This window comes from Lampetra planeri, chromosome 81, assembly GCF_965212315.1.
Source record: "Lampetra planeri chromosome 81, kcLamPlan1.2.h2, whole genome shotgun sequence".
Classification (NCBI taxonomy): Eukaryota; Metazoa; Chordata; class Hyperoartia; order Petromyzontiformes; family Petromyzontidae; genus Lampetra; species Lampetra planeri.
The window spans coordinates 387,498-412,081 of NC_136185.1; the positions used below are offsets into that span (position 1 = coordinate 387,498).

General features: G+C 47.1%; 2 pseudogenes; one reads left to right on the plus strand and one right to left on the minus strand.

Annotated features, from left to right (window-relative positions):
* LOC144738284 (uncharacterized) overlaps nucleotides 1-24,584 on the minus strand; it is a 432,396-nt pseudogene that overhangs the window by 39,609 nt on the left and 368,203 nt on the right.
* Nucleotides 2,456-24,584, plus strand: part of LOC144738265 (uncharacterized) — a 30,108-nt pseudogene continuing 7,979 nt past the window's right edge.

The following is a 24,584-nucleotide window of genomic DNA, read 5'->3' on the forward strand; positions in this document are numbered from 1 at the left end:
ATAATGAAATAGCGACATAAAATCTAACCAGAAAACTATAGACAGACATATTAGCAGGCCACCACACAGAGACGATCACCCCTCTCTGTTACCTGTGTTGCTCTCGCTATGTATCTTGGTGATATCTGTCTGCTAATATGTCTGTCTATAGTTTTCTGGTTAGATTTTATGTCGCTATTTCATTATACCTGATGATGATTGCTTGTGTTGCAATCGAAACGTCGTATTCTATTATTTAATTTAATTTATTATTTTATCTTTAGACGTGACTTAACCGAAAGAAACAAATAATTACGCTTACAAGCTAAACCATTCAGATGATTATTCAAAGTTTATGACGGAAATTATAACAAAACACACTCGTTTGCTAAAAGCGCCATGCTCAACACGAGTGTCCTTAAATATTTTATTAAACAGGTTCAGAACAGTATTAACTTGCACCTATTAGTCCAAGATGGGGCCGGCTAGTTTTTTAGGCTAGTCCCGTTGTGTGTTTGTTGTGTGAGGGGTCTTGATAGCAGTCGTTCTCCACTGCAGTCCTGGCATCTGCTGCTCAGATTCCTTCCACAGCTGTGGTCCCAGTGGCACCGTCTCTCCGGGGGAGAACCATGTGGTGTGTGTGTGTGACGTGTATCACGGGGTGTGTGGGTGTGTGCCTGGGATGTGTCACGGGGTAAGTGGGGAGCGGTGGTGCAGCGGTTAGCGCGCTGCGCTATGAACCTGGCGACCCGGGTTCGATTCCCGCTCACGGCCAACACCGCCAGTGACGATTATCTGAACCGGTCCTGGGCCTCCCCTAGGTCGACTCAGCCTCAAATGAGTACCTGGTGAGGTGTGTAAACATCGCCACTAGTGAGACAAAGGCGGTCGGGCGTGGTGCTGGCCACCCACCCTCTCGTGTACCGTTCCGGCCTTCATAGGTGCTCGCTAACAGCACTTGCCCCTACAGTCTGTTAAGGCTATACGGGGGATCTTTGTGTCACGGGGTGGGTGGGTAGTCTGGTGATAGTGGTCATGGTTGGCAGCGATCCACGACCACAACAACCACCCCTACTGTGTGGTGGACATGCCACCACAAAGCAGCACGTGGCGGAGGAGTGAGGTGATCGCTCTCGCCACGCGAGCAAGGCCCCCTCGCTTCCTCTTCTTTCCCTGCATCAACAACAACAATAACCGCCATTCGCCACTAAGTGGCGGTGACGTCACCACGACGCTTGTGCCAGGCCAAGTGCACCTTGAGGCTACCACGTGAAGTGTCGAACGCTCGCTGGCAGGAGGTCACGGGGCAGACCCAGCAGGTGCCACAGGTCGACTGACCGAGATGACCGAGATGACTGGCTGATGCACCACCTGTGCCCCCTACTGTACCAACTTGCTGTGCTTTAGCCACCCGTTGTTGTGAGCGTCGCTCCTCTGCCCTCCGTTGTTGTTGGAGGGCGACTGCCTCCAACTGCCCAGTAGCGTCCTTCACGAGCCTGCATCACCACCTCCACCACCTACACCTCCTCCACCTCCTCCTTTGTTTCGTCCTCCATCTCTTCCGTCGTGAGAATTATTTTATTATGTTATATTTTTATTATTTTATTACTTCCCTTCTACGTGACTTTACCGAATCAACCATGAAGATGAATCCCTGCCGTTTAGAGGACATTGTCGGTTGAATATTAGGAAATTCACAGGAAGCATGGATTTATGCATGGAGATGTATGCAATTATTCAAACAGAAGTGTACAATTACGTATTAAGGTTAAATTACAATGGACAAATTCGCTAAGCTATGTTGCTACATATGCGGATTGTTAATGTAGAAATTAACAATTGAATGCAACGTCCATGATAGGCCAAGTCGAGAACAAAGGATTTGGATGCTAGAGGGGAGTTATAAGGGGCTTAAATTTAGGCCTCAAGCCCATTTCGAGAGGGATTTCGCTGAGGATAGACGCTTGACTCTTCGCTCTGAAGATTACCCTTCTCCTGCGAAACCCAGCCTGGTGAGCACGATTGCGTGGCGACTGGGAGAGTTCGATCTCTTCAGACGGGTTACAGGGACATTGACACACCGTGCATCAACAATGAAGTGCCTTCGTGAGTGGATAAACTGGTAATCGCGTGTGTAGTTCGACTTAGGAGGCGTTACTGTCTCGGTTAGACTTTAGTGAGAGTTTGCTTGTGTGGATTTTATTTAGACATTCACGCAGCATAACTCTCAACAACACCCACGACTGTTACTCTGCTCTGAAGAATCAGTCACATGGAGCAGATAAACTCTCCACAGCGCCACGCACACACGGACGAGATGACATTCAAGTGCTCTGTGTGTGGGAAGAAATTTGTACGTAAATCAAATCTTCACAGTCACCAGAAGACACACACGGGCGAGAAGCCGTTCGATTGCTCTGCATGTGGGAAGGCATTTGCACGGAAATCAGATCTGAACACTCACCAGAAAACACACATGGGCGAGAAGCCATTCAAATGCTTTGTGTGTGGGAAGGCATTTTCACAGAAATCAACTCTTAACAGACACCAGAAGACACACACGGACGAGAAGCCATTCAATTGCTCTGTGTGTGGGAAGGCATTTTCACGGAAAACAATTCTATGCAATCACCAGAAAACACACACAGGTGAGAAGCCGTTCAATTGCTCTGTGTGTGGGAAGGCATTTGCACGGTCAGCACATCTTCACAGTCACCAGAAAACACACACGGGCGAGAAGCCATTCAAGTGCTCTGTGTGTGGGAAGACATTTTCACAGAAATCAAATCTTAACAATCACCAGAAAACACACACGGGCGAGAAGCCATTCAAGTGCTCTGTTTGTTTGAAGGCATTTGCACAGACATCACATCTTCACAGTCATCAGAAAACACACTCGGGTGAAAAGCGAATCAATTGCTCTCCGAGGGAGAGGACATATTCACGGTCATCACCCCGAAACAAGCATCAGAAGATCCGCAATGATAGGGAAGTGAAATCAAAAGGTTTAATGCAAAGGGCAGCAATGAGTCCTGAAAAAAGTGCATCTGTCGGTCATATACAGGTGGATCCTGAGAGATGCCTAGATGTAGTGGATGTCATTTGTCCTGACAACAATTCCTTTTTTGACCTCATGCAGTTGGATCCTGAGAGGTTGCTGGATGTCATGAGCCCTGACAACAATTCCTCTTTCGACCCCATGCAGGTGGATACTGAGAGATGGCTGCTGGAATGGCTGGAGAGTCAAAGTTTTGAGTACTTCTGTTAACTCTTGAAGTCCTGGAATATGCATGTTTGTGTCTCTGTTAGATCAGTTAATAAGGTACGAAATATTGTTTCCGTGATTTCCAGTACCCCAAGCTAGAGTGATGTTGTGAATGCTCTATAATGTGTTCAGATGAAACCCTTCCTTTTAAGTTCCAGAAGTGTTCACTTATTTCAGGATGACAACAATGTTATACTTCTATAGATGCGTTGCTTCGTCTGGTGGTTGTATAATCGGGACTGGTAAATGTGTGGTGTTTATGGTAGAAGGTGCCATGTCATCTTCTCACAGCTAATTGCGTGTTAAAGTTTATTCTAGACTTCGTCACGTTCAGGTGGTGCTTTGTAGTCCTATCGGACTACTTGTTGATGTGTTGTAAAGCGCAGTGGTTGTGTGGTGGTTCAATTTTTAATTTTACTCTCGTGGTTAAGTGGTAGTGTTGAGCTAAAGTTGGAGAAATACTGTGATCACAACTTTGCTCAATATTTTAAACATGTTCTTTATATTTTTATCATTGTGTAATAAATACAATTGCTTAAAGTTTAGGTTTCAGAGTGTGTGTGGATTGCACGTTCGTTGTTCTTGTGTTTGATGGCTTGGACTTCTGGACGAATGGCTTCAGTCAAAAAGGACGTCAATGGGGAAATCGACGTTCACGTGTTGAATTTTAAGAATATGTTTTAACTGTTATTCCTATTGGGAAATAATTTGCCTAGTCCCTTCCTGTTTGAGCAAGCTTATTAATACAGATTTCGATACGAGTATTAACGTGCATTTTCTTGCAGAATAATAAAGACCAGAATTGTTTTTAAAGATGACTGATCGTACGTTATTTCAACCATATCCTTCCTTAAAAAAACACGGACGAGTAGACATACACACAAGTGTGTATAAACACGACTGTCTATTTAGCGGTGTGCATTCACACACGAGTGTGCATGTGTTTCTACGAGTTTTAACTTTAATTTTCTTGCAGAACAATAAATACCTGACATGTTAAAGATGACTAATCGTCCCTTATTGAAGAAGGGAAATAATAAAAATAAAACAATAAAAAAAAATTCATTAAATAATTTTATTATGTTTTCACAGAATAAAATTATTTATAAAATTATATTATTATTTTATTATTTCCCTTCTTCGTGACTTTACCGAAAGAACCAAGAAGGTTAATTTACTTGCAGAACAATAAAGACCTGACATGTTAAAGATGTCTAATCGTCCCTTATTGCTACAATGTTCATGGCGAACACGTGTGGAGGCGAGTTTCAGGTGAAGCATCTCCAGCACACAAGTTGACCCTCACCTGGCAGCATCGTGGCTGTCCGCTGATCACACTCATGACGTCACACTCATGACGTCACACGCACGAGCTGTAGGGGCGGGGATCTGTCCGCTCAGTGGCGCTGTTTTCATTAATTTAGCACCACGAGCGGGGAGTCTCATCCCTGTAGTTCCCTGTTGTGGTGCCGCATTCATCACCACGTTGCCCTCAATTCTTTGTAGGACACAATATGAAAATAAGTTGTGTGTTCCAATACACATACTTACACGAGTACACATATACACTCCCTTGTACACTCACCCACACACGAGTGGACATACACAGTGCTGTAGGAAAATGCACGAATGTGCATACACACCGCTTTGTACATACACACACGGGTGCACATGCATACACGAGTGCGTACACCCATTTGTGCATATATACATACAACACATATGTGTATAGATGCACAAATGAGTGTAAATGCATCGGGGTGTAGATACATGCACAGTGTAATTGCACACAGCAATATACATAAACACATGTGCACGTATACAGCAGTGTGCATGCTCAGGGATTGCGTTCCAATACACACACAAATGTGCGAACACGCACTATTGTACATACATACACACGTGTACAGACCCACACGTGTCCATGAACGAGTGTAAACACACACACGAGTGCACATGCACACGAATGTACACACAGCAGTACACACCCATGTACATACACATGGCTACAATTCCCTGTTGTGATGCCGCATCCATTAACACGTTGCCCCTCAATTCTTTGTACGACACAATATTATAACAATAATACACGAGTACACATATACACTCCCATGTACACACACCCACACACGAGTGGACAAACACAGCGGTGTAGATACATACACGAATGTGCATTCACACCGCTTTGTACATACACACACGGGTGCACATACATACACGAGTGTGCATACACACACGAGTATACATACACAGCAGTGCACGTACACAGGGATTGCGTTTGACATCACAAATAAATGGGCGAACAAATGATTGTACATACCTATACACATGTAATGCGGGCGTAAGCGACCTTCCGGATGTGACGTCACGGGGGGTGGAGTCATGTGACGTGGGGGGAAGGTTCGGGTCCTTAAGCGGGTAAACCGGAAGGGGAAGGCAGTCGGGGTGTGAGCGGAAAAGAGTGAGGCCACGCGGGCGAGTGTGGAGAGGGGGGGGGCGCCGACGGCCATCGGGAGCCAACCCCGAAGATAAGAGGAAGCTGCGGAGTGGTGTGCAGCTGCAGAGGAGACAGCCAGAAGGGCTGCATGTTAGAGGCAGCGGTGTGGCTGCCAGGAGGAGCTGCGGAGAGAGAGAGAGACAGCAAGAGGCTGTCAGAGCTGCGGAGGGAGAGGAGTTGCAGCGAGTACAGCCAAGGGGGGCTGTGTGAGAGAAACAGCAGCGGAGCTGCTGTTGTGGATCGGGCCGACATTGGAGTCAGCACCGTGGAGAAGCTACAGAGTAAAGACAGCCGTGTGGGTGTACAGCACGGACCGAATAAAGGACACTGAGCCAGACATCGTGGTCCAGTCGTTTATTACACACACACATACACGCGGGTACATAGCCACATGAACAAGTGTAACTATACACACGAGTGGACATACACAGCAGTACAGATCCATGTGCATACGCACAGTAGCAGACTAGGATAGCGGGGTTTTGTGATTATTTTCACAGGTTTACCTGACGATATAAATCTTAGATGCCCCACAACACTGAAGTCGTTATACTTTTGAACAAAAAACGCATTCAATTCTAATTCCTTCTCTGTTTCCACTCCAAATACTTGGAATTATTAATAATATTTTAAATAGTGGCCCATTGTTTAATGAGTGTAGTGAAGGCTTTAGTTTAGTTTATTTCATTCCATTTGTTTGCAATTGCTACGGAACACTGGTTGAGATTATTCTTCCCATTTATGAAATCTCTCTAGAATAATTTGCATTTTCTTCATGAACTTCCTTGCATTAATTTGTCATTCTCGCATGTAACGCTCCTCATATCTAAAAGACCTAATTTCATGTGGCCATTGTGCTTAAGCCTAAGTAGTAATGTGCATTTCACTGCATAATTATTCGCATGCGTTTGAATACGGATGGGCATCTCCTTGCATAATCATGTGCATGTTGTTAGTTTGCACATTTACAATGGCCTGCAAATTGCAATCAATGCATCGGCCTTAACTGTGAAATACCGTCTAAGATATCACAATGTTGCTAGATATGCAGATTGTAATTTCCAAAAATAACAATTGAATGTAAAGTTCATGAAATGCAACGTCGGTTGTTTAGTTACTGCAGCTACATACTATTAACATTCCTTCCCTTTATTAATGCTACCCCTATCCCCTCCCTTTGATGCTGCTAATCCTGCAAAATGCACTGGCATAATATGACTTTGAAAACCCCCCGTCCATCTCCTACGCATTTCACAAGTAGTACTAATCACATACCTGCATTTCCCATAAATATGCTAAATTCCTCTTGATATGCAAATTATTTTGTCAAGGCGCCCTTCCCCCCATCCAACCCAGCTTAAATATACACTCCAAGCGTGGTGGTGTTTCATTTTGCTTCCTCTTAGTATCTTTCAATCGACAGTCAATGGTATAGTGTAAAGCAGATTGTATAATAATAAATAGTATAAAATTGTAATGTTTAATATAATGTATAAGGCAATATATAGTATCGTAATTGTATAGTGAATATACAGCAGTGTGATATACAGTAGGGTGGATAGAATAATACATAGTGTAATATTACACTATGTATTATTCTAATGTATAGGGTGGTGCATAGTAATACAGTATGTAATTTAATGTTGGGTTTGTCTATGGCAGCATATAGTACGGGGAAGACCTGTTTGATGTAAGGGAAAAAAGTTTAGCTGGAAGCATATTATATTTTTTGCGACATAGAATTGTAATGTATTACTTACTGTTAGTAGCTCAGCTTATTTGAGAGTATATTTAGTATACTGATGATACTATGAAGTTTATACTTTAGTTTTTTACGTGGTTGTTTAGTTACTGCAGCTACATACTATTAACATTCCTTCCCTTTATTAATGCTACCCCTACCCCCTCCCTTTGATGCTGCTAATCCTGCAAAATGCACGGGCATAATATGACTTTGAAAACCCCCCGTCCACCTCCTACGCATTTCACAAGTAGTACTAATCACATACCTGCATTTCCCATAAATATGCTAAATTCCTCTTGATATGCGAGGGTGAGTGGAGAGGGAGAGAGTGAGTGGTGAGCGTGAGTGGTGGTGGTGAGGGTGAGTGGTAAGCGTGACTTGTGAGGGAGAGGGTGAGTGGTGAGCGTGAGTGGTGAGGCTGAATGGTCAGGGTGAATGGTGAGAGTGAGAGGTGAGGGTTAGTGGTGAGAGTGAGTGGTGATTGGTGAGGGTGAGTGGTGAGGGTGAGTGGTGAGGGTCAGGGAGATTGGTGAGTGGTGAGTTGTGATGGTGAATGGTGAGGGTGAGTAGTGAGTGGGAGTGGTGAGGATGAGTGGTGAGGGTGAGTTGTGAGTGTATATATGTAAGGTTATTAAGAAATATATTTTTCACCCGGGCAACGCCGGGTACTTCTGCTAGTATTCAATAAAATTACCATAAAAAACACGTCCAAAATATTAAACACATACACTCGAGTTTAACACGTCGGATTTAGGGACCAATATCATCCATAATAGAGGTTTTGGGGTTCGATAGCCGAAGTATATGAATGTGTCGTTAAAATTATACATTAGATAAATGCATACTCACAAAGGGAAGCGTACTTCAACAGGGATTACCATTGGTAGGGCTATTTTAATAAACACAATAGACAGGAAGGACACGTTCAAAGGGGTCGCATAATGCACACGCATAATGTACGTGGCCTCAGTAATCCCCTCCCCCCCACCCCCACATTGTGCAAGAGCGCAGCTGCGTGGTCAACACATCTACGCTTCTATATAATTTAGTTTGTTCAGTTTTAAACCGGTCTCCTATCTCTTAACATTGCCCCATAGACTTCCTATGGGAACCGGTTCCCTATCTCTTAACATTGTCCCATAGACTTCATATGGGAACCGGTTCCCTATCTCTTAACATTGCCCCATAGACTTCCTATGGGAACCGGTTCCCTATCTCTTAACATTGCTCCATAGACTTCCTATGGGAACCGGTTCCCTATCTCTTAACATTGCCCGATAGACTTCTTATGGGAACCGGTTCCCTATCTCTTAACATTGCCCCATAGACTTCCTATGGGAACCGGTTCCCTAACAAAACAGTAAGACTTCACAAATCTGTCTGTCGCCTGATGAAGCTAGTTGTAATTACTGGCGAAACGTCGTACTCAGATTCTAAATGTTGTGGCTTGGCTCTCCAACACACCGGTTAGTGCTGTACTAGTGACGAATTTCCACGTTCTGTTTACGTGACAACCCTTACTAGTTGGCTGTGTAGGGTGGTGGCGGGTTTCAACGACACATTTACATATTTACACGATCTTACCCAAAAACCTCTAATATGGACATTAAAAAAACATGCTTACAAGCTTTAACATTCAGATGATTATTCAAAGTTTATTAAATAAATAATGATATAACACAATCGTTTTCTAGAAGCACCCCGCTCAACACGAGTGTCCTTAAATATACAGTATTTAGAAAACAACGTCAGTACAGTATAAATTTGCACCTCTTAGTTCAAATCACAATTTTAATACTTCAGTCTGCATTTCCCTGGTAACGCCTTTGAACTGGCAGCAGTTTGCAGCACATTCCAGGGTGAATATTAGCAAATTAACGCGAATTATGCGGTGAGATGAATATACGTATTCAGGATTAAGCTCAATAGAAAAGATTCCACAAGTAATGACTAATCCCATATCTGCATTTCCCATGAATATGCTAAATTCCTCTTGATATGCAAACTCTTAGAACCTCCGAGATCAACCAGCCTACACAACAAAGGCTCATTCCTAACAGCGTGTTTCAGCCGCATCGAACCTCACAATAATAATATCGTCCCAAACTCTACCAGTATATATACAAGGACTGTTTTCTTGAAATTTCTCTCACTTGATACAGCAATCGTGCTGTGACGGTTCCACCTGAAGACGGAAGCTTGTGTTGCCTCCGAAACGTCGTGATAATTATTTTATTATGTTTTATTTTTATTATTTTTATTTTTATTATTTTATTATTTACCTTCTACGAGACTTTACCGAAAGAACCAAGAAGATGAATCCCTGCAGTCACGAAAGCTTTAAATCGAAATGTATTTTTATTATTTTATTATTTCCCTTCTACGTGACTTTACCGAAAGAACCAAGAAGATAGAGAAGCTCTGTTGCTAGATATGCAGATTGTAAATTCAAAAAATAACAATTGCATTTAAAGTACATGAAATGCAACGTCGACAACGTCATCTTTCATCAATGCAACATCATTCCAAACGACCTCACCATTTGTGTGCTGGTGTCATTGACCCAATTCGATTGATACCAGTGACTTACAGCTTTCCACACCTTACGCCACGCTCCCACGCCCCCTTCATTCGTTTTTTGTTTCTCAGAAGGAGGCACTCCCTGTTGTTTGCCAATCCCCTGCCACGACTAAAGTTTTGCAAAAACAACCCCCTTCCTTCATTGACGGTGTCGGACGGTAACGCTGTGGTGGATGTGAGCAATGTCCCGGAGGGAAGGCTCGTAGCCACCACAGTGGCCCACGAGGTCTTTGGACGGGTGCGAGGGGCTGGTAACCTCTCAATAGTCAATGGAATAACCATAAAACACGTCCAAAATATTAAACACGTGCAACATATTGAACATTAACAAAATATTGAACACATTCACACTGGTGTATATACACACCGAAGGTCGTATGTTACAGACTATAAGGTGACGATTGTTTTTTTTTGCGTTACTTTATTATAAACCACGCTTACAAGCTAAACCATTCAGATGATTATTCAAAGTGTGACGTAAATTATTATATAACACACTTGTTTGTTAGAAGCACCATGTTCAACACGAATGTCCTTAAATAGGTTTATTAAACAGGTTCAGCACAGAATAAACTTGCACCTCTTAGTCCAAATCAAACTCGACATCTTCATTTCTATACTTCGAACTGTATGTCGCTGTTAAATCTTCTAAACCTGCAGCAGTTTACAGGACATAGCCGGGTGAATATTAGCAGATTCACAGGAAGCACTGAATTATGCGTACAATTATGCAGTGAGATGTACATAAGAATTAATGTTTAATTACAATGGACATATTTGCTAAGCTATGTTGCTATATATGCGAATTGTTAATGTAAAAATTAACAATTGAATGCAAAGTCCATGATAGGCCAAGTTGAAAACAAAGGATTTGGATGCTAGAGGGGAGTTATAAGGGGCTTAAATTCAGACCTCAAGATCATTTCGAGAGGGATTTCACTGAGGATAGACGCGCAACTCCTCGCTCTGCAGATTACCCTTCTCCTGCGAGACCCAGCCTGGCGAGCACGATTGCCTGGCGACTGGGAGAGTTCGTGGCGATCTCTTCAGACGGGTTACAGGGACATCGACACGCCGTGCATCAACAAGTAAGTGTCTTCGTTAGTGGATAAAACTGGTAGTCGCGTGTAGCCCGACTTATCGCGTTCCCGTTCTGCGAGTGGGCCGCCGACCGTCCGGGACGGGCCGGCGACCCGCACACGTTCCAAATCGCTTACGTTTCGTTGATTGTTGTTGTCTTGATAATTGGTTTTTTACCCTTCTATCTGGCAACAAAACTGACACCTTTTTACAAGGAGTCATGTTTGCATAGACCGCAATACCTGCAGTCATAATACAAACAAAAGACATAACTCTGATAATGTGCACTGTCCTTGAAGTTGATTGGTCCACACCCGAGACAGCTTTCCTTAGAGCCTAGTCTCACATGGGTTGGACCAGATGACGCCTTTTGGCGTCATCTGGTCCAACCCATGTGAGACTAGGCTCTAAGGAAAGCTGTCTCGGGTGTGGACCAATCAACTTCAAGGACAGTGCACATTATCAGAGTTATGTCTTTTGTTTGTATTATGACTGCAGGTATTGCGGTCTATGCAAACATGACTCCTTGTAAAAAGGTGTCAGTTTTGTTGCCAGATAGAAGGGTAAAAAACCAATTATCATATTTTTACTGGCAAATGAGGTTCCCATAGTGTTGTTGTCTTGTTATTTTTTTCTTACAGTTGTATTTATTGCATGCTTTTTGTACGTTCGTTGATGTTAATTGCGTTGTTGTTGTTGTTCTTGCTGTTACATTGTATGCTTAGTGTCCTTTAGGGGGGGAAGCTCGGTTCGCCGCATTACGATTTGCTATTGGTCAGCCGAGGTCGGCTGGGATTTTTCTACGGGGGAGGGTGGTGTAATGCGGGCGTAAGCGACCTTCCGGATGTGACGTCACGGGGGGTGGAGTCATGTGACGTGGGGGGAAGGTTCGGGTCCTTAAGCGGGTAAACCGGAAGGGGAAGGCAGTCGGGGTGTGAGCGGAAAAGAGTGAGGCCACGCGGGCGAGTGTGGAGAGGGGGGGGCGCCGACGGCCATCGGGAGCCAACCCCGAAGATAAGAGGAAGCTGCGGAGTGGTGTGCAGCTGCAGAGGAGACAGCCAGAAGGGCTGCATGTTAGAGGCAGCGGTGTGGCTGCCAGGAGGAGCTGCGGAGAGAGAGAGAGACAGCAAGAGGCTGTCAGAGCTGCGGAGGGAGAGGAGTTGCAGCGAGTACAGCCAAGGGGGGCTGTGTGAGAGAAACAGCAGCGGAGCTGCTGTTGTGGATCGGGCCGACATTGGAGTCAGCACCGTGGAGAAGCTACAGAGTAAAGACAGCCGTGTGGGTGTACAGCACGGACCGAATAAAGGACACTGAGCCAGACATCGTGGTCCAGTCGTTTATTACACACACACATACACGCGGGTACATAGCCACATGAACAAGTGTAACTATACACACGAGTGGACATACACAGCAGTACAGATCCATGTGCATACGCACAGTAGCAGACTAGGATAGCGGGGTTTTGTGATTATTTTCACAGGTTTACCTGACGATATAAATCTTAGATGCCCCACAACACTGAAGTCGTTATACTTTTGAACAAAAAACGCATTCAATTCTAATTCCTTCTCTGTTTCCACTCCAAATACTTGGAATTATTAATAATATTTTAAATAGTGGCCCATTGTTTAATGAGTGTAGTGAAGGCTTTAGTTTAGTTTATTTCATTCCATTTGTTTGCAATTGCTACGGAACACTGGTTGAGATTATTCTTCCCATTTATGAAATCTCTCTAGAATAATTTGCATTTTCTTCATGAACTTCCTTGCATTAATTTGTCATTCTCGCATGTAACGCTCCTCATATCTAAAAGACCTAATTTCATGTGGCCATTGTGCTTAAGCCTAAGTAGTAATGTGCATTTCACTGCATAATTATTCGCATGCGTTTGAATACGGATGGGCATCTCCTTGCATAATCATGTGCATGTTGTTAGTTTGCACATTTACAATGGCCTGCAAATTGCAATCAATGCATCGGCCTTAACTGTGAAATACCGTCTAAGATATCACAATGTTGCTAGATATGCAGATTGTAATTTCCAAAAATAACAATTGAATGTAAAGTTCATGAAATGCAACGTCGGTTGTTTAGTTACTGCAGCTACATACTATTAACATTCCTTCCCTTTATTAATGCTACCCCTATCCCCTCCCTTTGATGCTGCTAATCCTGCAAAATGCACTGGCATAATATGACTTTGAAAACCCCCCGTCCATCTCCTACGCATTTCACAAGTAGTACTAATCACATACCTGCATTTCCCATAAATATGCTAAATTCCTCTTGATATGCAAATTATTTTGTCAAGGCGCCCTTCCCCCCATCCAACCCAGCTTAAATATACACTCCAAGCGTGGTGGTGTTTCATTTTGCTTCCTCTTAGTATCTTTCAATCGACAGTCAATGGTATAGTGTAAAGCAGATTGTATAATAATAAAGTGTATAAAATTGTAATGTTTAATATAATGTATAAGGCAATATATAGTATCGTAATTGTATAGTGAATATACAGCAGTGTGATATACAGTAGGGTGGATAGAATAATACATAGTGTAATATTACACTATGTATTATTCTAATGTATAGGGTGGTGCATAGTAATACAGTATGTAATTTAATGTTGGGTTTGTCTATGGCAGCATATAGTACGGGGAAGACCTGTTTGATGTAAGGGAAAAAAGTTTAGCTGGAAGCATATTATATTTTTTGCGACATAGAATTGTAATGTATTACTTACTGTTAGTAGCTCAGCTTATTTGAGAGTATATTTAGTATACTGATGATACTATGAAGTTTATACTTTAGTTTTTTACGTGGTTGTTTAGTTACTGCAGCTACATACTATTAACACGCCTTCCCTTTATTAATACTACCCCTATCCCCTCCCTTTCATGCTGCTAATTCTGCATAATGCACGGGCACAAGTAGTACTAATCACATACCTGCATTTCCCATATCCCCTCCCTTTGATGCTGCTAATTCTGCATAATGCACGGACACAAGTAGTACTAATCACATACCTGCATTTCCCATAAATATGCTAAATTCCTCTTGATATGCATATTCATTTGTCAAGGCGCTCTTCCCCCTCCAACACATCTAGCGTGTGCCGGGGGGCGATTGTTGTCATGTCTGGAGCGTGCGGAGCGCGGTTCGGGCTGTGTGTGTGTGTTGACGATGGACGCGCTATCTGCTTGTTTGCTCAGTGTTAAATAGTGTGTGTGCGTTGCGGCGTGGAGTTGTTATCTTGATGGCGAAGTTAATTATTAACTCGGCTGCGTCGTGTATCCCGCGCGGTACCATCTCGTGGGTTGCCGTGTGCGACGTACTTAATTGAAAAAGAATAATTTTTTTTGGTGTGTTGTTGCTGCAAGGTGCCATGTGTGATGTGGTTGATTGCAAAAGAGAGAATATTTTTGTTGTTGCTGCAATGTACGACAGGGTTAATGGTGTGTTGGTTGCCTGCAGATCTGCTTGCTATTGTGCTTAAATGTGCGCTTGTGATCGCGATATGCTGACTGCATGTGCTGTTACACTGTTCTGTACGGATACGGAGTGCGGTGCATTAGTTGACCATTGGGTTCGGGATTGTTATTAAGTGTGCGTACCTGTTCGGAAATTGGTAAAAATTCGGGGGGGACCCAAAAATTTGGTCGTATGCGTGTTTATGCACACGACATTGCGTGTGTGTTCATAGGTAATTGCGCTTGTTGAGAGAGAGGATGCGAGTGCGCGATGATGCTGTTGTTGGTGACTGCTGTTAAGGGTGATGGGGCCGTAAATTGCCGCCAAGTGGCGCCGCTCATTCTGTTGATTGCATGCGGCCAGGGGTTGCTTTGCGAGTTGGTGTGTGTAAGCAATGTGTTTTGGTAAAATATTGGTTAAAATTTCCCCGATATGACTGCTGTGCGCAGCAAGCTGGGGCTGTGCGTCTATCATTGGTGGGGTTGTTACAACGTGACGGGGGGATGCGTCTTGTGACCCCCAGCAAAGGGCAGCTGGGGTGCACGCACGGGGAAAACTGGCCACGTGTTCGCACGTTGGGCCGCCATTTTGCGCGCACGCGGGGTATAGCGACGATGCGCTTTGCGCAAGGGGCCGCCATTTTGAGTGCGCGCGAGATATTGCGAGAACGCGCTTGGCGAAGGGGGCCGCCATTTTGAGTGCGCGGGAAAAACCTCGGTGGGGCAAATATTCCATCTGTATATGCCTGCCATTGTTAAGTGGGTCATGCACGAGTTGTGGTCACATCGGCCTATGGCTGATGGCTGACCTGACAGCCCGGAGGCGAGATGCTCCGTGGTATGTCTTAAACTAATGGGCCGTGTGCTCATATGGCTCGGGGAGTCATGGTTCAGTTGTGCGGTGGCAGACTGAACCTGGTGTGCCGGGGGCTCACGGGATTTGGGATAGGGCGTTATTGTCTCTATAAGAGAACATTACCCCGTGGGGGGGGTCGTTGGTGTCTGGCCTTGTCGAGGGATTGATCTTCCCTTGGCTATAAAGCGTCAGACTATAAGAGGCTGGTGTGTGTCCATCGCTGATGGGATAGTAAGGGAGGAGCATGGCTGAGTTGTTGCTCATCCCCGAAATTGCACTAGCCGAGAGTATGGTCAGTGGATGTTGCTGTGGTTTGACGACCACGGTGAGGGTTACGGCGAGTTAAACGTTACCGCTGGGGAGCGTGGCTCTCTCCACGCGAGGGTGTGCGATTTGGGGTTTTGTTGGTTTGTTGAGGGTGACTGTGGGTACATGCTGTGTACGTCTGAGGTCTGTGCTGGTCCTCAAGGGAGGACTGCTGGTGGGTAAGAGCAGAAATTTTTTTTGTTGTTGTTGTCACGTGTAAATAATATTGTTGTTAAAATGTAAATACTGGGGCATCGATCGCGGTTAAATTGGGTAATTATTGGGGTTTTTTTTTTTAAGCGGGCCGGATTTACATCATCTCCACTACCCTGAGGCCGGGTAGCTGTCGTGTACGACATGCGGATGTGCGTTGTTGTGCTGTGCCTCAGGGGATTGGATTCTCCTTCTCGTCACAGATTCTTCAGCTCCCGTCGCACTGGGTGTTACCTGGTGTGCTAGCTGGATGAGGACTTGAGGGAGCAATTGAGCGCCGTTCGTCATTCTGCTCTACCACTTGCTCTTTGATGTTGGACTTGAGCCGAGCGGATGGAACAACAACATGGACACGCTTTGGGACACCACATTTCTGGGTTGTGCGCGTGTGCCATTTTTGCGTGTTGGTGGCCGTTGTGTTGTGCTTTGTGCTATTATTATTCTTGTTGTTCTGTTCCGGTTCCTGATCCTTCCCCTTTTGTTACTTGTTGTTGTTGTTATAAGGTCTATTGTGTCTGGGGGTCTCCTGGTGGTGATGCCTTCGCCCGCATTATTTGGTTCTGTTTCAGCCGAGGACGGCTGGAATTTTCTCTACGGGGAGGGTGGTGTAATGCGGGCGTAAAGGGCTTGGCGGATGTGACGTCATGTGGGGGAGGAGTCAGGGTCACGTGAGAGGGAGATGGTATAGCGGTGAGACAGGAAGAGATCGGGGCAGTCGGGCGAGGGAAGAGTGGAGACCGCGTTGGGTGGTCGCCGTGCCCTCAGCCTGGTGGCTGAGGGGCTCGGTGACAGCGCCAGCCAGCGGGATGGAAGAGAGTTGGTTGGAGACTGGACGAGGGTGAGGCCAGGGAGGGCGAAAGCTGGGAGCAGCGACAGCAGCCAGAGAGGCTGCGTGTGGAGACAGCAGCGAGGCTGCTAGGGGCTACAGCAGCCGGGGGCTGCAGAGCAAGAGGGCTACGGGAGCGACAGCAGCCGGAGGGGCTGCGTGTGGGAGACAGCAGCGAGGCTGCTAGGGGCTACAGCAGCCGGGGGCTGCAGAGCAAGAGGGCTACGGGAGCGACAGCAGCCGGAGGGGCTGCGTGTGGGGGAACAGCAGCAAGGCTGCTAAGGAGCTACGGGAGCGACGGAGACCAACAGCGGGGCTGTTGGCGGTGACGGGAGCGACAGCGAAGTTGGCACCGTGTGGAAGGAGCCAGATAAAGGACAGCCGTGTGGGAAACAGAAACGAACCCGAATAAAGGACACCAGACCAGATACTGTGGTCGAGTCCATTTATTACATTGGAGTCAGAAGTGCAACGGCATGGCTAAACAACTGAGAAGAAAAAAAATATTCCGTCTCCGGCATCGGCTTCATCTTCCTCCGACGATGGATGCAGCTGGAGTCGTGGAAAAGAGCCCTGCTGAAGTGAGCAGGGGAACTGGAGTTGAAGATGTCGCCGGGGTGGCGGGCCCGTCAGCATCAACGGACGGGGATTCCCCATGTCAACAGATGGCGGACCAACTTGGAACTCTTAAGAACATGCTTGCACAGTGGTGTGAGCTCGGCACGCCAAGGGTGGCGTCGGAAGGAGAGGGTGGTGGTCCGCAGGAGTCCGTGTTGTCTTCGCTGTCGCCGCCATCGGCCACGTGGCACGAAGACGCCATCTTGGGCGCGGCTGGCGAAGAAAGGCGGGAAGCCGCCATCTTGTCTTCACCGCGGCGGGGAGACGCCGCCATTTTCAACATCGCGGCGGTGATGCAGCTTCGCGCTGCCATCGGGAGGTGCCTCGGGGAGAGCAGCCTGCTGTGAGCTGCTGCGCGAGGACGAGCTGCGAGGAGAGGACGACGATGCTGCAGCTGCTGGGGCGGGAGCTTCCCGTCCTGGCTCGGGTGCGTGACAACGGAGCAGTCAAGTCGCCGAACGAGTTCTGCGAGACGACTCAAGTTGCCGCCCTGCCGTCCTCTTCTTGCTGCAGCCCCGGGCGAGTCGTAACGATACGCACCCGGCCTTTACACACACCTCACCCATCTTTCGAGGGCCGGGGGGGGCGATTTTGTTTTTTTTCTCTCATGACTTGATTGTGCGGAGCGCGGTTCGGACTGTGTGTATGTGTGTGTAATAACGATGAACGCGCTATCTGCTTGTTGCTCGGTGTCAATTAAAGTGTGTGCGTGTGTTGAGAATGGACGCAGAGTCTGCTGTACTTGCTGAGTGTCAAATTGTGTGTGTGCGCTGCGGCGTGGAGTTGTTATCTTGATGGTGAAGTTAATTATTAACTCGGGAGCGTCGGGTATCTTGCGCTGTATTATCTCGTGGGTTACCTTGTGCGATGGCCTTAATTGAAAAATATATATATTTTTTTGGTGTATTGTGCTGCGAGGTGCTATGTGCGATGTGGTTGTTGCAAGAGAGAGAATATTTGTGTTGTTGCTGCAATGTTACGACTGCATTAATGGTGTGTTGGTTGCCTGCAGATCGGCTTGCTATTGTGCTTAAATGTGCGCGTGTGATCGCGATGTGCTGACTGCATGTGCTGTTACACCGTTCTGTACGGTTATGGGGTGCGATGCATTGGTTGACTATTGGGGTTGGGATGTTATTAATTGTGCGTACCTGTTTGGGAATTGGTAACAAATTCGAGGGGGACCCTATTATTTGGTCGTATGGATGTTATGTATACGCGATTTTGTGTATATTATGGGTAATTGCGCTTTGTGGGAGAGAGAGCGCGCTTTGAGGGTGCGTGATGACGCCGTTGTGGGTGTCTCTAAGGTTTATGCTAATGGGACCGTAAATTGGCGCCAAGTGGCGTCGCGTATTCGGTTGATCGCATGCAGCCACGAGTTGCTTTGCGAGTTGGGTTGTGTAACCAATGTGGTTGGTAAAATATTGGTTACAAATTCCCCGATATGACTGCTGCGCGCAGCGAGCTGGGGCTGTGCGTCTATCGTTGTTGGGATTGTTACAATAAGACGGGGGATGCATTTTGTGACCCCCAGCAAAGGGAAGCTGGGGTGCACGAATGTAGAAAACTGGCCACGTGTTCGCACGTTGGGCCGCCATTTTGCGCGCACGCGGGGTATGGCGACGATGCACTTTGCGGAAAGGGCCGCCATTTTGAGTGCGCGCGGGATATTGCGCGAACGCGCTGGGCGAAGGGGGCCGCCATTTTGAACGCGTGGGAAAAACCTCGGTGGGCCAAATATTCCATCCGTTATGCCTGCCATTGTTGATTGGGTGATGCACGTGTTGTGGTCACATCAGCCTATAGCTAATGGCTGACCTAACAGCCCGGAGGCGAAACCTCCGTGGTATGTCTTAAAATAATGGGCCGTGTGCTCATATGGCTCGGGGAGTCATGGTTCAGTTGTGCGGTGGCAGACTGAACCTGGTGTGCCGGGGGCTCACGGGATTTGGGTTAGGGCGTTGTTGTCTCTATAAGAGAACATTACCCCGTGGGGGGGGGGGTCGTTGATATCTGGCCTTGCCGAGGGATTGATCTTCCCTTGGCTATAAAGCGTCAGACTATAAGAGGCTGGTGTGTGTCCTTCGCTGATGGGATAGTAAGGGAGGAGCATGGCCGAGTGCTGCTCATCCCCGAAATGGCACTAGCTGAGAGTATGGTAAATGGATGTTGCTGTGGGTTGACGACCGCGGTGAGGGTTACGGCGAGTTAAACGTTACCGCTGGGGAGCGTGGCTCTCTCCACGCGAGGGTGTGTGACTGGGGGCTTTGGAGAGAGTGACCGTGGGTACATGCTGTGTACGTGCGATGTCTGTGCTGGTCCTCAAGGGAGGATTGCTGGTCGGCAAGAGCAGGACATGTTGTTGTTGTCACATGTAAATAATATTGTTAAAATGTAAATACTGGGGCATCCATCGCGTCAATTTGGGTATTTATTGGGGTTTTCTTAAGCGGGCCGGAATTACATCATCTCCACTACCTTGGGGCCGGGTGGCTGTCGTGTACGACATGCGGATGTGCGTTGTTGTGCTGTGCCTCAGGGGATTGGATTCTCCTTCTCGTCACAGATCTTTGGCGCCTGCCACACTGGGTGTTACCGGGTGTGCTTACCGGATGTGGACTTCGGAGGAGGATTTGGGCGCCCGTTCGTCACTTCTGCTCTACCAGTTGCTCTCTGACGTTGGACTTGAGCCGAGCGGATGGAACAGCAACATGGACACGCTCTAAGACACCAACATTCCTGGATTGTGCGCGTCGGCCGTTCTTGCGTGTCGGTTGCCGTTGTTGTGCATTGTTCCATTGTTGTTGTTGCGCGTAGGACAGGCCGGTGTTCTGTTCCGGATCCTGATCCCTCCCCTTTCGTTACTTGTGTTGTTGTTATAATCTCCGTTGTGTCTGGGGGACTCCTGATTGTGATGCCTTCGCTCGCATTATTTTGTCCTGTTTCAGCCGAGGATGGCTGGATTTTTCTTTACGAAGGGGGGGGGGGTGTGTAATGCGAGCGTAAATGGGCAGGTCGGATGTGACGATCCGAGAGGGAGGAGTCATGGTCACGTGGGCGAGGGGTTATAGGAAGGAGACCGGACATCGGGGAGTCGAGGGAGTGAAGAGACCACGTTGGGTGGTCGCCGTGCCTCAGCCTGGTGGCTGAGGAGCAGAGTGCGCGGGACACGCAGGGCGTGCGAGGTTGCACGGAGCAGCAGGGTAGCTGCAGAGCTAGCGGAGGCTAGCACAGGGCGTGCGAGGTTGCACCAGCAGCCGAGTAGCTACAGAGCTAGCGGAGGACTAGCAGGGCGTGCGAGGTTGCACCAACAGCAGAGTAGCTGCAGAGCTAGCGGAGGCTAGCACAGGGCGTGCGAGGTTGCATCAGCAACAGAGTAGCTGCAGAGCTAGCGGAGGACTAGCACAGGGCGTGCGAGGTTGCATCAGCAACAGAGTAGCTGCAGAGCGGAGCAGCAGGGGAGCGGCAGAGTGCGCGGGGCGCAAGGAGAGACGACGCTGGTCCGAGGAGGAGACCAGCGGGGTGAGCGGAAGACGAACACAAATAAGGGACCGACGGAGATCAACATCGTGTAACGGAGTCCTTTATTACACATACACAGCAGTGTACGTATACAGGGATTGCGTTTGACATCACAAATAAATGGGCGAACAAATGATTGTACATACCTATACACATACATACACTCATGTATGTATCCACATAAACAAGTGTAAATATACACGTGTACAAAGATTGCAGGGTGAATATTAGCAAATGAACGCGAATTATGTGGTGAGATGCACATATGTATTCAGGTTTAAGCTCAATAGCCAGATTAGCGAAGCTAATTGCTAGATATGCAGATTGTAAATTCCAAAAATAACAATTGAATGTAAAATTCATGAAATGCAACGTCGAGAACTTAATCTTTCATCAATGCAACATCATTCCAAACGACCCCACCATTCGTGTGCTGGTGTCATTGACCCAATTCGATTGATACCTGTGACTTTCAGCTTTCCACACCTTACGCCACGCTCCCACGCCCCCTTCATTCGTTTTTGTTTCTCAGAAGGAGGCACTCCCTGTTGTTTGCCAATCCCCTGCCACGAGTAAAGTTTTGCAAAAACAACCCCCTTCCTTCATTGACGGTGTTGGACGGTAACGCTGTGGTGGATGTGAGCAATGTCCCGGAGGGAAGGCTCGTAGCCACCACAGTGGCCCACGAGGTCTTTGGACGGGTGCGAGGGGCTGGTAACCCCTCAATAGTCAATGCAATTAGCAAAAAATACTCGTCACAAATTTTAAAACTGGCAAAATATTGAACACATACACACTGGTGTATATACACACCGAAGGTCGTATGTTACAGACTAGAAGATGACGATTGTTTTTTTTTGCGTAACGTTATTATGAACCACCTTCTTAGGTTTTGTCGGTAAAGTCACGTAGAAAGTAAAATAAAATAAAAACTAAAATCACGACGTTTCGGAGGCAACACAAGTCTCCGTCCCAGGTGGGACCGTCACAGCCAGATTAGCTGTATCAAGTGAGGCAATGATTCAAGATGTAATCCCTTAAAAGCGAGTTGAGGGGGGAGGGAGAGGGAGGGGGGAGCTCATCAGACTATGGTAGCCAATGAAAGGAACGTATCGGGAGGGAGGGGGGGCGAGGCCAAAAGGGTGGGCGATGGACGTGGAAGCGCTTGTGCGCAAGCGGCCAATTACTGCACACGCCAACACAATGGAGCGATTGTGCGCAAGCGGCCAGCCACTGCACCCGCCAACACAATGGGCAGAGAGGAGGAGGGGAGGTCTAATACACATGATAGACAAGGCCATGTGGCCAGATGACATGGCCTCCCAGCATTGAACCACTTCTTGGACCACATCAATTCTAGACACCCATCCATCAGATTCACCATGGAAGTGGAGAAAGACGGTAAACTACCATTCTTGGATATTCTGTTTGAGAGGAGTCCTGACGGTTCCTTGGGACATTCTGTCCACAGAAAGGCCACCCATACAGATTCCTACTTGAAACCGGATTCCCACCACCACCCATCTCAAAAGAACTATCTCATCAAAACGCTATACCACAGAGCACATGGAATTTCTGACAAACACCACCTGACCGGTGAATTAAGACATGTACATCGGGCCCTCAGGATGAACGGATACTCTGACCGTACTATCCGCCAAGCTGTCTCTCCCACCACACAGAAACAGCCACATGAAACTCCGACCAAAACCATCACGTTACCATACATAGCTGGCGTGACCAAAAAGATCTCCAAAATTCTAAACAAACATAAGATCCAAGTCCGATTCAGTACAGTGCATAAAATCCGTGATCTGATTCCATCTGTGAAGGATGTCGTTCCTGACTTACAGTATCCTGGAGTCTACAAATTGAGTTGCATTTGTGGTGATTGCTACATTGGAGAAACGAAACGTCATGTTTCTGATCGTGTCCGCGAGCAGCCATACAAATATACAAACACAGACATAATTTCAACCGTGATGATGGGTACAAACTTAGTAATCATTGGAAAGATGTTATCAACCACGCAAAAAAGACTTAATCACAAATTTTTTGGACCATCTTATCTGACAGGCACTATTTTACTGTACTTTACCGAGTGTTAACATCCCCAGTTATTTTAACAGTACTCTCTTCATTGTTCAGCCAGCATTGGTATTAACATGGGCATTTTCGTTCTTTTGTCTATCATGTGTATCAGACCCCCCCTCCCCCTCTCTCTCCATTGTGTTGGCGTGTGCAGTAATTGGCCGCTTGCGCACAAGCGCTTCCACGTCCGTCGCCCACCCTTTTGGCCTCGCCCCCCCCCCGCCCCCCCTCCCTCCCGATACGTTCCATTCATTGGCTACCATAGTCTGATGAGCTCCCCCTAAGTTTGTACCCATCATCATTTTCGTTCTTTTGTCTATCATGTGTATTAGACCTCCCCTCCTCCTCTCTGCCCATTGTGTTGGCGGGTGCAGTGGCTGGCCGCTTGCGCACAATCGCTCCATTGTGTTGGCGTGTGCAGTAATTGGCCGCTTGCGCACAAGCGCTTCCACGTCCATCGCCCACCCTTTTGGCCTCGCCCCCCCTCCCTCCCGATACGTTCCTTTCATTGGCTACCATAGTCTGATGAGCTCCCCCCTCCCTCTCCCTCCCCCCTCAACTCGCTTTTAAGGGATTACATCTTGAATCATTGCCTCACTTGATACAGCTAATCTGGCTGTGACGGTCCCACCTGATGACGGAGACTTATGTTGCCTCCGAAACGTCGTGATTTTTGTTTTTATTTTATTTTACTTTCTACGTGACTTTACCGAAAAAACCTAAGAAGAAGATGCAGTCACGAAAGCTTCAAATATAGAATTATGAACCACGCTTTCAAGCTAAACCATGCAGATGATTATTAAAAGTTTATGACGGAAATTATAACAAAACACACTCGTTTGCTAAAAGCGCCATGCTCAACACGAGTGTCCTTAAATATGTTTATTAAACAGGTTCAGAACAGTATTAACTTGCACCTATTAGTCCAAGCTGGGGCCGGCTAGTTTTTTTTGGCTAGTCCCGTATGTGTTTATTGTGTGAGGGGTCTTGATAGCAGTCGTTCTCCACTGTAGTCCTGGCATCTGCTGCTCAGATTCCTTCCACAGCTGTGGTCCCAGTGGCACCGTCTCTCCGGGGGGGAACCATGTGGTGTGTGTGTGTGACGTGTATCACGGGGTGTGTGGGTGTGTGCCTGGGATGTGTCACGGGGTGGGTGGGTAGTCTGGTGATAGTGGTCATGGTTGGCAGCGATCTACGACCACAACAACCACCCCTACTGTGTGGTGGACATGCCACCACAAAGCAGCACGCGGCGGAGGAGTGAGGTGATCGCTCTCGCCACGCGAGCAAGGCCCCCTCGCTTCCTCTTCTTTCCCTGCATCAACAACAACAACAATAACCGCCATTCGCCACTAAGTGGCGGTGACGTCACCACGACGCTTGTGCCAGGCCAAGTGCACCTTGAGGCTACCACGTGAAGTGTCGAACGCCCACTGGCAGGAGGTCACGGGGCAGACCCAGCAGGTGCCACGGGTCGACTGACAGAGATGACCGAGATGACTGGCTGATGCACCACCTGTGCCCCCTACTGTAC